This window comes from Perna viridis, chromosome 10 (genome assembly GCF_037379345.1).
Source record: "Perna viridis isolate PV_CMFRI_1.1 ecotype Kerala chromosome 10, ASM3737934v1, whole genome shotgun sequence".
In the NCBI taxonomy this organism is placed as follows: Eukaryota; Metazoa; Mollusca; class Bivalvia; order Mytilida; family Mytilidae; genus Perna; species Perna viridis.
The window spans coordinates 38,196,354-38,211,587 of record NC_142454.1 but is presented as its reverse complement, the minus strand read 5'-3'; the positions used below and the strand labels follow the sequence as shown (position 1 = coordinate 38,211,587).

General features: G+C 32.0%; 1 protein-coding gene and 1 pseudogene across 1 annotated transcript in view; both read right to left on the bottom strand.

The window, feature by feature from the left end:
• LOC148605670 (transcription intermediary factor 1-beta-like) overlaps window positions 1–15,234 on the bottom strand; it is a 577,346-nt gene that overhangs the window by 288,111 nt on the left and 274,001 nt on the right. The gene's annotated exons all lie outside the window — the stretch shown is intronic.
• Window positions 4,110–5,088, bottom strand: LOC148605671 (uncharacterized; annotated as a pseudogene).

Here is a 15,234-nt window from a genome sequence, read left to right as displayed (position 1 = left end):
TCTCTGGACAGATAAGAAAAGAGATATAAACAATATAAAAATAATTTTTAGATTAACTACCGATAGTAACTACAACATGTACATGTAATAATCCCAATCGTGTTCAACGTATGTAATTCCGGTAAAATTCCGTGTGTACCCGTAAATAACATAGCATCTAGTTTGATTATCACCTGTATTTGTTAATTAAACGTGATTCACTTGTGTATTAGTCTAATGGCCATAATCTACCTGCCATCTTTTAATCTGATTCTCGGGTTCATCGAAAATCATGTTAAACAGGTTGTGTGATTTTTCATTTCATAATTAGAACGCCAGTGACAAGTATGTACACGTACATAAATATTAAGCCTTAAAAGTATGTAACTGCTGGCTGAAACATTTAATATAGTGACCATGTACAGTCAACATATTATTGAGGAATACAAATATAGACTACTTAAACGATTATTTCGTTTTGCTTGGTCACATTTTGACCATATCAACTTCATTAAAAACACAATTTGTCAGAGTCGACACAAAAGTAGGTTGCCTTAAAAAAATCAAAGCAAATTTAGTGTTGAGAAGGACACAAAAAGTCTAACACAATGCTTATATGCGTTAGACACATTTTGTCTACTGCACTGGAAAAAGTTTTTTTTCTAACTCAACATTAAAAGCGTTGACATCGACATTTTTTTTGGCTAACCCAACCTAAAAAGTGTTGACATAGTTCTACATAAACATTTCATTTTGGTAATATTGACAAAAAAATGACTGATGCTATATTTTTTTACCGTTGTGTTAGACAAAATGTATTTGTCATAGACACATAATGCATTGATTGAAACATTTGTGTTTGTATTTTAAACCCCCCCCCCAAAAAAAAAATAAAAAAAAAAAAGCCAAACCAAAAAGAAACAAAACAAAAAACAAAACAAAAACAAAAAACAAAAACAAAAACAAAAACAAAAAAAAAAAAAAAACAAAAAAAAAAAAACGATGAGCTATTTTGCTTGTTGAAAAAAATCGCAGCGGATTAAGGGAGTTTACGAGGATTGGGACCCCCTTCTTTGTTGCAAATTTTGTACATTTGGGCACAAAACTAAATGAATTATCTCGCACAATTTATTTAGTTCCACTAGAGATATACTATGTATATCTTATATAGAAAGTAACGTGCAAAATGTCGAATTGTATGATTTCTTCAATATATAATGAAGCAGAATTATTTATACAGTATGATTGTGACAAAACATGTTTTACCACTTCATGTTATGACCACTGAAATACATTGCATTGGTAGGTTACCAGATAATCAATTCATAACATATTTGCTGTCCCTTTTTTACATATTTGTTTTTCTCTTTTGAATTTGGTCTTTAACCATTTTCCATGCGTGGTAAATAACATTAACAATTCAAGAAAAATTCGTATAAGAATCGGGCAAAATGTATATAAGGCGTAGCACATACAGGAAAAAAAACGCAGAGATTTTATTGCATTGACCAATTAATTATACATGATAACCACGAGAAATAACCATCAAAGTGTTTGTAATTTATTTTTTTTAAGATATTGATAGGTCAAATTTAGCTGAAATGCACTACGGAAAATTTTTCCACTCTTTCTCTATATAAGCAGTTAACAAATATTTACGTCACAGATGCTTCAGAATGAAATTAAATACAGTCCCTGTATAAGATAAACTTTCCACTTGCCCCATACCTCATTGCACCATCCCCCGTTCCCTATTGCCCCATACCCCATTCCCCATAGCCCCATTCCCCATTGCTCCATCCCCCATTGCATCGACTTATTTTCCGTTGTCAGATGCCTTCTCCCATTCCGAAAAGAAAAAAAGTAAAGTAAATGTTTTATCAAACACATTTAATGCATTAGGATGTAGAAAGTATTGTGCAATCAATATTAATTTTAGAATCTCGCCGGCGAGTTCGAGAATAACCGAAATCACGCAATATTTGCATCGTTTACATGTATTATCGCCACTCCGAGTAATATTTGTTTGAAAAGTATCATTGCCTGTGTCTGATAATATTGCAGATTTATGTGAATTAATACAGCTGTAAGACTTTCCCTCTTGAAATAACACGGATAAATAATCAAAAAACAAACTCATATGTGAAGCAAGGGAATCAGGCTGTCGTTTATGACACCACAATACCATTTTCTCCAAACATGTTCATATTGGATATTGGTGGACTTTCTCCAAGAATGTAATATAATGTTTGTTGGTTTGCCTGAAAGAGTAATCAAGGAAACCAAGGTTATAGTGGTATTCAAAAGAATATAATCCAGGCACAAAAACCAGACATGGAAAACAGACATACACAACAAAGAACATTTTTGCTTGTTGTGTACTAATGTTAGTAAATCCGCGCACGGTGGCAACTTTATTAAAGAAGCTATAAATGATTCTAAAACCATTGGAAGCCACATCTGAGTGGTCCACATTGGTACTATTTTTAATTGCTTTTCTTACCTTGTACTCCTTGATCTTGATCAAAACTCTGCTAATCTGACTGAAAGGAAGAAAAACATATGGATTGATATATCGCAATGTAATAGAAAGAGCATCAGTCGCCCAAGCATGAGGACTGGGATACCAACTTACAAAAAGGTCTAGAAGTAAGCAAATCTATTTCTGCTACAAAAAATATTAAAAAAATGAGTCAATATTTTTCTAAATATTGAAGCTTTAGTCTCCACTCTGAGGTATCCTTCAAACACCTTGATAAATTATCAGGTACCACTTTTTCCTTTCCTGGAAAATATACTGCAGATATAAATATTTTTTTTTATTTATACATCAAAATCAAATGTATTTAGTAATTTCTAACACAAATAACACTGAACCACCTTGATTATTTATATAGCTACCTGTAGAACTATCTGATTTCATTTGGATATGAACTCCATTAATATGTTAACACAGAGAAAACCATTGCATTTCGTCTTTACTCCTATCAGTTAGGGACATAAAAAATGTAATCATTGTTTGAATCTTATAAAGCTTGAGGTTTAGCAATATCCAAATACCTATGAAAAAGATGAGCATTTGTTATAGCATACCGGGCACTATAATATAACCCTATAAGCTTTGCTACATCTCTTATCAACACTTTTGAATTCCTTAAAATCAATGTTGACATTTCAATAATTTTCTGTATCTTATCATTTGGTAGAAAAACTTTGAACAGAATTGAATCAATAATATATCCTAAAAAGATAATAATCTGAGGTATAATAAAATTCGATTTTCCATAATTGATATGAGCGCCAACAGATTCAATAAATGATTTGACCTACCCTGTAATTTGGACACTACATCCATAACCATCTGCCTGTACCAATGAGTCATCTATGTAAGAGAGTAATCAAGGGAACTTTGAGCACTGTAGTGAAAACGCGAGACGAAGATGCCTGGCCAAAAAGAAGACATTGGAAAAGTTAAAGCTCATCATTCAAAATAAATTTTAAATATTTTTAGCAGTCTCATCCATTGCAATCGACACAAAAGGTGTCAGTTAAATCTAAAGAAGTAAAATAACTGTCCCTTTTTATTCCTTTAAGGATAACATCTAAATCCTCTTGTTTAAAATGATAAGAGATAAACTCATTTGTTTTTTTTTCAAATTTATAACTGGTCTGTACTTTCAATTTTTTTTACCAAAAAATATTAGAAATAAATTAATTTTCTTCTTGAAGTACCTCATGATTGTTCCTTTACTCAACATGTCAGTTACCTTTTTCTGAATCGAAACTTTTTCAGCATCATTTGAATTGGGAGGCACAGTTTTAGTTTGATGTGGACAATTGTCAAACTCAATTTTATATCCTTTTACACTTGATAACACCCATTTATCACTTGTAACGTTATTACATTTAAAGAAAAAAATCTTCAAATTGCCTGTTGTATTTTTACACTTGATACATTTTCTCACCTTTAAAACTATTTTCTTTTGACTGCATGTAAACCTGCTTTGGCCTCTGTCTCTTGCGAATTGTGTTCTTTGACTGATAATTTTGACGGAGTTCGTCTTTTCTTCTTAACAAAAAACTGTTCTGCTACTGTGTATGATATTGGCCATATCCTCTGCCTCTTACTCTTACACTTGAGATATTTTTGCCTCATTAATATGATTCAATTTCTTTCCTATATCATCTCCAAAAAGATTGATACCTATCTCTTCATTGTGGTTGCAGAACTGATGAAACTTTTTTTTTATCTTTGAATGGTTTAAGACTCATCTTCCTCGTAACAGAAAGTTCCAAATGAACATTAAAAATAATAGTAATAGCTTTAGACACATCTCATCTGTTTAATATCTCCAGTTTTTGATTTGAGATTTTCAGCTTTCATTAACACTGGTATCATACCATACACTTAAAGTTTCTGTATAGTCTGGAGACCCAAGTCAGCTGACCTAGACCTTCTATCTAGGTATTGCTACACTTCAGGGGTTAACAGAAGGTACTACGAGACTATTACAATTTGAAAATATCTTCAAATACTTAGTAATGGGAGCGATGTCAGCTTTCCTTGCACAAAAATTCTCACTCTCTAGAAATAGAATCACTGGTATTCTGTCCAAATTTATCATCCCCTTTAAAAAATCACGGGAAGTTCGTAATCGAAATAATTTTCATCTGGATCAAAAACCACCTGTTCTGTTCTGTTTCATCACTAAAAATATTAAAATTCTGAGTATGATCTGGCTCGTCATCATAAGAGGAGTCATTATCAACAAAATAATTCATTTGTGTTACAGCTTCTTGTCCTCAATTTTCTCGAACGTACTTATTTTTTCCTTCGAATTTCTGACAAATGTAGTCTTTAAAGTATCTGTCAACCAATCAATTAGTGATGTTAATAAATCGGCTTGTTCTATTTGAGTTTATGTGTTTTTGTTCGAAACACTTCTAGGTTGTGAGGCTGACCACATCTCTACTACCTGATGAAGCTTTCCCATCTTTTTTATTATTTTCGACCTCCCTTTTTCTAGCACTGGCTGCTTTTCCCTCAGAAGTGTTTTTTACACTTTTTAACATAGACTTTATCTGTCGATTTCTCACCTTCTGTGACATCAGTTACAACCGGTGTAGCCTCCATTTGAATATTATCACTGACCTTTTAAACCGTTGCAACTTCCGTTACAGTGTTCGATTTTCGTGACTGGTGTGAAAAGCCGGAAAATAATTTCAGAATTTCCTAATCATCATTAACATTATTTCCATCGGAACTTTCAGTTAAATTACCACGACGTGACATAGATTTATTTAACACTGTCAATTGAAAGGTTTGTATGACATATCAAGATAAAACTACAAAGTATACGTTTACGTTTATACTATTAATTTGATTTAATTACCATTGATTGGAATACACTGACAACTGAACAACTTTATGTAAAGGTGACCTGCATACTGGTCATAGGTAATGTGTTTTATTACAGGATTAAACTGCATATTGGATATCATAATATGAAATATTGAGTGTAAAGGTTTGGGTATTACTGTAAAATATGAGCCTTTTCAACATGCATTTTTGCTTTTAAAGTTGTGCATATTTGTTTAATTGCGTTTAAACTAACATTCTTCTTTTGTTCATAAATATATCATTTCGTAGTATATGACTCCTCAATTTCAATAGATTTGAATTCATTTTATTTGATGGTTCATTTTCCATGAAGGCAATAATCCTTCAAACAAAGTTCAAAGCATCCTTTCAAATGATTGTAGATGTGTGATTACTCTTAATGTTTCAAGCATGTTCTTTATAATATAAGGGTTTTCCGTGGATAAGCTCGTTTAAGCTCTTCCATTTGGTAAAGGTTAGTAAAAATAAACACTTTCATTTTCAGAGAACCGAACAATAGAAAAGGTTTTAATAAAGATTTGATATTTGAGCATATCACACGACACAACCTTACAATTTTTGTACCAAAGAGTAAATTAGAAAAGTTAACTTATTAAATTTCAAATGATATAAGGAAAATCCTTATAGAAGCTTATAGATACTGCATTTATGACACAAATAGCTCGAATGGCAAAAGAAGCATGCTGCAATTGGCTTAATTATCCTTTGCCCAATTTTGCATTCAATGATATTACTCTTCATAAATGAAAGTTTGTAGCACGTGTAGCCCTGTATTATTCAATTAGTTTTTTTTAAAGGAAGTATGATGACATTTATACAGCAGAATAAACGAATTCAAATCCACAGGTACAAATAAAAGCAACAACGTACAATGGAAATTCATCTTACTTCACCTGAAAACAATAGTTTGTAGATACTATTAATCTTCCAAGCAGCAATGCTAATATAAAAATAAAAAGTCGAGGTGTAAGTGTAAAGACATCGCCAGGATACACTAAACCTTAACAAGCTAGACATCATTCTTGTCCAAAACCATTAAATGTAAACAATGAAACCCTACGAATGAATATAAGCAGCATCCTCATAAAGGCTTATACCAGATCTATAAAGTTCTGATTGATGTGTATTGGTTTTTATGTGTTTACCACGGCATGTTTTGATGACCATAACAAGGAAACTGGGAGAAACGTGCCAGTACCCTGGGAGGATCCTACAAAGAATATATATACACACCTTAGAAGACTAATTAAGAAATAAATCACAAAACACTAGTTTATCATTAATTTACTGATATTTTTGGTAAATACCGATAAATTGTCAGTCCATAGTGAATTAATGACAAACTCGAGTTTCTGTGATTAATTTTGTTTTTAATAGGACAACATTTTCGTGACCTTTAATAATAAACCTACACTCCCATATTTGTCATTTTTTGGCTGTACACTTTTCGTATTGTCTCTTGAAATGGTCGTTTATCAGTGAAAATAAGAACTAGTCCTTTGTATTATATATTATGAAGGAAAAAGTGAATTACTGTGAAAGTACTATTATTCGTGGTACCAATTTTCGTGGTTTTCTTAGGCAGGAAATTTCACGAAATTTAGTTCCCAACGAGTAGTAGATTTCCATTGATGTGTGTACTGAAAACCTCAAAACCACGAATTCAGGAATCCATGAACTTCTGTTTCTTCCCTGATCTATGTATTAAAGTACTTTTACAGAAAGTAGAAGGATGTTAGATATGACAATAGTTGTTTGCATAATACTGTCGCGGTGTACTAAATATGGACATGTACAATGTTTCATTCATCGACGATTGTTTTTGTCTGTTTTCGTACATGATTACACGCGTGGCCATGCTACCGTGTACGTGTGTAAGTGATTTTTCAGGAATATAATATAACTTTTCTAAAACATAAAGTTTAATATTTTTGATGAAATATGTGTTTGATGTTTATTCATGAAATGAATGAAAACATCTGTTACACATCAACATGTTTCGTGTGTTTGTTTATATCATTCAAAGTGGGCAGTATTCACACACACATTAGCCACACCCAATATCGTTTTGCTCATATAGCAATCGAAAATCAACCACAATTGTGGTCTCAAAGCCTTTTAAGGACTTCATACATAATTGTAGCAGAATGACAGATAAAACAAATGAACGGAAACAACAAATAAACACGCCATACTGTTCAATCATTTATACAGCTGGTGGAATACCTAAATATACACCATATAGACAAGCTGGGATATCCACTTAAAAGTTTCACAGTTAGTGAAAAAAAAAAGCTCAGAATATATTGAAGAATGCAATTATCATCAAAAGTTTTAGTTTCATATTTCCAGCAAACTTGATTTGGAGTAGTGACAATAAGTACTACAAAGACAAAATGTGATGTCATACAATGTCAAAAAAGACAGTTTTTTTTTTATGTGGTAATGCATTTAGGGGACTAATATCTCTATTTGTAAAATAAGGTTCAAAGAATAATCAAATAATTGAAATTGGTAACCTTTATCAACAAACCTGTTCAGGGCAGACAATACGCCCGCGGTTTTTGTTTGGAAGAATGTGCGTTTCACAAGTTTTTTTTTCTTTTTTTTTTTTCAGTCATCTGCTTCCACTCCACTTTTATCATGGACGATACATTTTTTTTTTATTTTAAAGAGACTTTTACGTTCTCTCATGTGCATGTAAATTACACACCCATTTTCCATACCCTCATAGATCGGCGCAACAACTGCCCTTTGTAATCTCTAACCATTAACAATCACATCATACTTATATAATGATAGTTACCGGTATACCACTTAACACTTTTGTCCTTGCAATATACATAAACGGGTGTCCAACGTTTTATAAACGCACTCATAACAACTTTGTGTCAGTGTCGAGAACAAAACGCAATTAAAGCTAAAGAAACTTTCCAGAAACGAGCAAATGCCATCACTTTCTCTTATTGTTATCAAGTATTCGTTTGGTTTCGTCAAGCATGTTTGTTTATGTTTAAATATTAGGAACGGTCTGCTACATTTCAAACGAATTTATTGAAAAGGTAGACAACAAAGCAATACCTTCTATATCAATATACCCTTTGGTCCCAGCAAGGTGAGTGTATGTTTTTCATCATATCTTTCATTGATGAAAAATCCGTATATGTTACATTGTAAATGGAATGCTATTCAAAAATCTTGTTCGTTTTCAATGTTTGGTATGCACTAGCGTCGATACAGTGAACTATCTTTGAATATATACTCATGGATTGTTGTGTTTTCTAAGTGTATAAACCTTTATAGAGGCATTGATTCCAAATTTATTGGTAAATTCACCATCGTAGTATGAACGTGCATAATACTGTATTGAATTAAAAGAAAACAAAAACACATAAATTAAAAGGGGGAGGGAGTAAAAGACCTTACCAAACTTATCATCATTTATACAATAATACATATAACGAAAATAGGTATGGTGTGTATGTTAAAGAGACAACAACCTCACCGGGATGAAAATATCAACCATTGCATTTTTTTCATTTATCGTGGAATTTGCAGTAAGATAGGAAAATGGCACCCACAACTCGATATTTAATTATTGTTGAAATATGTAAATACATATAATAGTCAAATGTCTGTAAAATCTCTTCAGTGTTTAACGATTGAAAATTAACAAATAGCAATAGTTGTGAATTATTACCGACACACGTGCAAAGCCTTCAATTCTATGTAACAATTAAACATGCTGATTCAGCAAAATTGCAATTACACTAAAATTGCAACATATCAGAACCTAAACTTTAATATCACCGTAGAATAAAATTGTCTATTTCTTATAATTTAGACAGGTGCAAGATATGTGGTGGGGTTGAACTTTGTTCATAAGGTGTTATCTGTTACTTACTTGCAGCCAACTACAAAAAGCACAAACTAAAGCTAAATGCATAGACGTAGCGTGCGGTGTTGGTGTCATATTTGGTAACGTCGAAATCGATTCTATTTTGTATTGCGACGTACATTGTTCTATAATTGTTACATGTAAAAAGAAGTGTGTTTATTATTTTTTTTACACAAAATAACACGCACGACATGTATGTTGATATTTGTTTTTACACAAAATAACACGCACGACATGTATGTTGATATTTCCGAATACATGTACTTGTTTCGGAATTCTAAGGTTTGATGCCAAACATAAAACATTGCTAAACATTTTGAGAAATCAAAACATTGGCAAAGCTCCCTCTTCGGGAATATTTGAAAGCGAAATCTCCCGTTTTTATTTTACGACGAAAAAAAAAACTTGCGGTAGTATAATGTTATGGTGCAGTCCTCGTTGTCGGCGGCGACGTCGTTGTCCGCTTCGTCGTCGTCCGCTTTGTCGTCGTCGTGGTCTGGGGACACTTCGTTTCCGTGCGATAACTTCAGTTGTGGTTGACGAATGGTTATGAAATGTTGATATGATTTTACAACTAAGAATATTCCTATTTAATTCGGACTGTGTTGCCCCTGCCCCTTTCAAAAACGGGGCCAAAAAGGGTAAAACCCATGTAGATTGTTTTTTTTTCTCAATTTTTATTATATTCTATTTTTGATGAGTAATCAAGGGAACCAAGGTGATAGCTGTAATCAAAAGAATGTAATCCAGGGACGAAGACCTGACATCGAAAACAGACATACACAGCAAGATCATAAAGTAACTAAAATCATACATACAAAGTAACAAAAGCAAATGAGCAACTCGGACTCCACTAAAAACTGGGAGCATTGACCAGGTGCACCGATAGAGTAAGCGTCCTTTATTTAATTCTGGTAAACAAATAAACAAAATATTTTATGTGTTTGGACCATTTGAAAATTATAGGGGCAACGCCTACAAACATTTTCATAACTTTTTTTTTTTTTTTTCGAAATTTTTTATTTCATTGGATTTATCATTGGATTCCTCATGAACAATCCTGCCTGCATTTTACAATCACATTTCGGATATCTCTTACTGTTTTCGAGTTATAAGGGGTCAAAAAAGCCACACTGGAATAATTTTTTTTGGTCCGATTTGAACAATAATTAAAAAAAAAATTATGTTGTAATATCTTTACAGCTTATTATATATTATAGCTAAAATAATTGTCAAAAGGTAATTAAGACGATCAGGAAATACGTTGATTTTACAATATTTCACTAGCGAAGGTGCAAGCGCGTGTCTACACACTTCAAAATACTTTGATGAAGACACGTTGATCCCGATTTCATCCAGACATCATTGCATATGAACAGACAGGAGTGCGCGCAAGAGGAAGGGCTTTCTTTTTCCTGTTTACTTTTCAACATTTGTTTCATTATTTGATAAGATTCGCAAAAATCGTATTTTTTCTTTAATCCTTACATCCACAGTCATATTAATTTAATCTAGGTTCGTACCTCTTCAATATTTTTTATTGTTTTTAAAATTGACGTTAAAAGAGTTTGTATGTCGCAAAACAGAACGTTATTTTGGAAGCGTCAAAACTGTGCTTTGTGACAAATTTGTTAGACACGGTTTTACATATATATACACTCCTTTAGGCGTTTAGGTTTCCTCAAGCACGAAACCTAAACGATCGCCAAACGCTCACCAAACGCACGATAAACGAACTCTTCTATCATGCGTTTAAACGAACACTCCTATCGAGCATTTAAACGTACGATAAACGAACGCTTTTATCGTGCGTTTAAATGAACGCTTCTAACGTGCGTTTATCGTGCGTTTAAACGAACGCAAAACGACGTGTAAACACACGATAGACGATGCACGAACGAAATGGGAAACGTGGACGTCTCACGGAGTGTTTAACCCATTTGTTAAGCCAAAGAAAAAATTGATAAATGATAAAATCATAGAGGATTAAAACTTTTTTTAGTATATGAAGAAATCTACTTAACACCATTTCCCTTTTTGAACAATTCTTTCGAATTTCACATGCTGTACGCGTGAATAAATAAAATACTAATTCTAGATGTTGTGACATTTTGGTCAGACACAAACAAAATGCTGCACTAAGATACATGTTTCACCAAGTACCATTATTTTTAGAATATACTAACTGCAGCTTATATACATGTGAAGTTCATAGTTATAAGTTCACTCAAAGCTAACAAAAGAAGCTTTTGATAAAGACTGGCTAGCACGCAAAGTAAAGAAAACGTTGGGAAAAAGACAACGTGACATCACAACATACGTGCGTAATTATCTACTATTAGACAATAAAACTCATTATTTTTAGAATATACATGATATTCTGAATAATTATATAGTCTTTTAAGCGAGAATATACTTTGGTAAAAACTACTATTCGTTGTTATATTTTACAACCGTAAGCAAGAAAGTAGCCAATGGCCAACGTCGAAAAGATTAAGATTTGTGATATAATTGAAATACGGACAAGAAGGCTTTTAACAAAAAGAGTGATTGAAAATTTATATATGTTCATTGTGGTAAGGTAATAAATTGTCAAAATATTTAATAAAAGACCCGATTAAAAAAAAGCTTTTCGCATAATTTAAAGACAAAAATGTCAACATTTTGTCTTCAAATAGATTTATTTCTATTATTGCATTGTCCACATCAAAGGGGAGACATTTGTAATATTGTAATACGCTTATTATTACGTCCTGAAAAACACAAATTGCTCTTTCCATAAAAAAAGTTTGTCTAATGATAATACATCAAGAAACAACTTAGATATATTGGTGAAATGTGAAGCAGGCATTTCTTAATGTTATCCGTCCACATATGAAAATGGACGTTGCTGTGATCGACTATTGTTTTCATCCACAATTAATGGCATCTTTCAAAGATTTATGATAACAATTCTTAAACAATAACCATTTTCGAACATTTTAATATCTATATTTCCTTTGACAACTCCACACTCTAACAGCAACATTTAAGTTTTCCTAACCAGCCCCCGGTTCAGTCGTATGTGACACCAACAACGTACGCAACGTTATAACAAATGGGAGTGGGTCAATTGTATAATAGGATGGGGATACATATTACAAGGATTGTGCACATATTTAAATCATACGCATGTATTTGCATAACTTTTTGACGAAAAACATGGCATTTTCGTAATTATTCAACTTGCCTATAGCCTAATGGGTTTGATCATAACGTATCTTATTTAAAAATTGTGTTGTTTGATATATATATCAATGCAGAATAAAAAAAAACTGTTCATAATATCATGTCTGTATTGAACATTGGCATTTTTCAGTCTTAAATGTTATTTTACGTTTGCTTGTGTGTGTTTTTTTAACTCACACTATTATTTATTATACTCCGATTTATTATAATAGTACCGTATGTGTCACAAGGACCAGTGTATATGTATGTTAAGTGTTGTATTTTTTCTTTACTACATTTCTCGCTACTTTTTTTCAAAATGTTTAAATGAAATGTCTCAAAAAGCCTTTTTTTAATTAAATGAGTTTATGATATATATGTTTTACTTGTCCTGAAACACCATTTAATTTGAAGCAAATAATTCAATTAGTTCTAATCTGTTTTATGTGTTTATTTCACTTAATCGTACTGGCCATAGTCTATAATAAAACGTACACAATAAAATGTTCGATGTAGTTCAGTAAAGGTATACATCTGTACTCTAAACGAACTTACGAGAAAAAGTATTATATGCATATCTGATACGATGTGTATCTTGGAACAAATGTGTCCTGATCCTTTAAAAGAATACACAACACAAAATTGGTGAAACTATTTTTTTCATCAATGAAATTAGTTGAAAACAAAATAAAATGGCGATTTTCATGAACATAGAAAAATACAAAGGGACATAATTATAAAGTATACCAAAGCAAAGGTCTCGATATTCACTAGTACATCAAATGGTCACCCTACTAAGTAGTACTTATACATACTTATTCTTGAATAATGCATTGTAAATGGATTATCTGAGTATGTATTGTTCAAATGTGGTCAAAATAAAACTCAGATTGTATACTTTCAAAATCATACGCTTAAGTCACTACCAAAGTATGAATATTGTGTACAAGTGTGAGTAATTGCCTCCGTTGTATAAGTTGGGACAACAATGTTGGAACTTTACAGTATTACCATACAATAATGGTTGAAATGTTTTAATAACCAAAAAGTCAGTCTCTGTTCTTGGCTTTTTAAGGCAACTAAAAAAAGTCAATGTAAATTAATTCAGTACATAAGGACTTTGATTTTTCTTTTTCAATGACGATTGAAAATTATTAGTACATGTTTATTTATCGTTATATTCTCGCCAGGCTTTTGCTTAATGTTAGGCGATACATGGGCTTGTTTTGTATTTAACGATCGTAAGTATTGATTTGTTTTCTACTATTAAAAATATGGTCATCGGCAATTTTGGTTCCTATATATAAATTTAAGGTATACAGTCACCTAAACAAATGTAGCGGGAGTATATTTTAAAAGACAGCTTTCGGAACCTAACACATTTATGGATGTATCAACAATATATATATGTATTGTCATATGAGAAGAGTTAACGTGTCTCTGTTTTAGAGATGTCAATGCTTATTATCAAACGATTCGGAAACGGTGACTACATATTACCATTTTTGTACACATTGACGAATGAGGAGCGAGGTTACGAAAAAGTAATACTGTAGGTACTCCAACAGAAAAAAAAGTTCTAATTAAATAATCTTTACCGTAAAAAATGGTAGCTATCTGTAAGAAAGGAAACAAAAATACAAAGAAATTAAACCAAATTTAAAACTTCATATTCTTTATTTTCCTGATCCACTTTATTCCGCTTAACTTTTAAATTACAGCGCTTTCAGCAATTATTACGTAGCCTGTTTCAAGCAGACTAACTATTTGTCATGCAACTGTATAAGAATTCATGGAATAATATGAAGCTTTGGATAAAGGAAATGAAGGTTTATAACTAAAAGCAGCTCAGAATTAACCCTTGAGCACGAGACAATAATTCCCAATTATCACATTTTCATTACATAAATCCTGGTTGTTGGAGTACTTTAGAAAATTCGTTATCCATTTTTCTTCGTTCTTCTTTTTTAGATGAGTTTTATTCATTAAAAACGTTATCAACGTGTCCACAAATTTTCAAAGAGAGAGGTTATATCAAGTTACCAAAATCCATAAACACACGACTAATGAAATTCGTTGTATGAGAATATAGTTGTAAACCAAAGTAAATCTCTTAAACATTCCATTTTTGGGACGTGTGTGCGTGTGTGTGTGTGTCTGTGTGTGTGTGTGTGCGCGCTAAATTTTAATATTTTGTATTTAAGGATTTCCTTTCATTTTGTCTACTTGCATTTATTTATTTATTAACAAAAACGTTCAATTCTTAAACAAACATATACACCACTGACCAATTTCCGCCTCTCGTATCTTTATCAGAAAGTATAACTAAGCACAATTACACGTAGTGTATTGGTTTGAAATAGCTTATATTCTAAAGGAAGTTGACAAATTTAAAAGAAATTAATAACCAATCCTTACATTGATTTATGTTATGATTTATGTTACCACATAGATGTAGTGAAAATGGCGTTTGTAAAAGAAATATATAGCACTTGTATTTTTTTACAATGCACTGGCCACAAATATTTTACCGACCTGAATTTGATTCACTTATAGATAATGAATTTGTAACAGTTACTAGTCCTTTTTTGCTATCAAATTGCCATAAAATCGAAATATTATTATTCTTGAAATTACCGACTTGAAATGTATTATGCATAGTCATTCATTGCACTATAAAGCTTTTACCTGGAACGGGGAACCGTTTCATTGACACAGTGAAGTTATTGATGTTCAAACATCGTGTAAT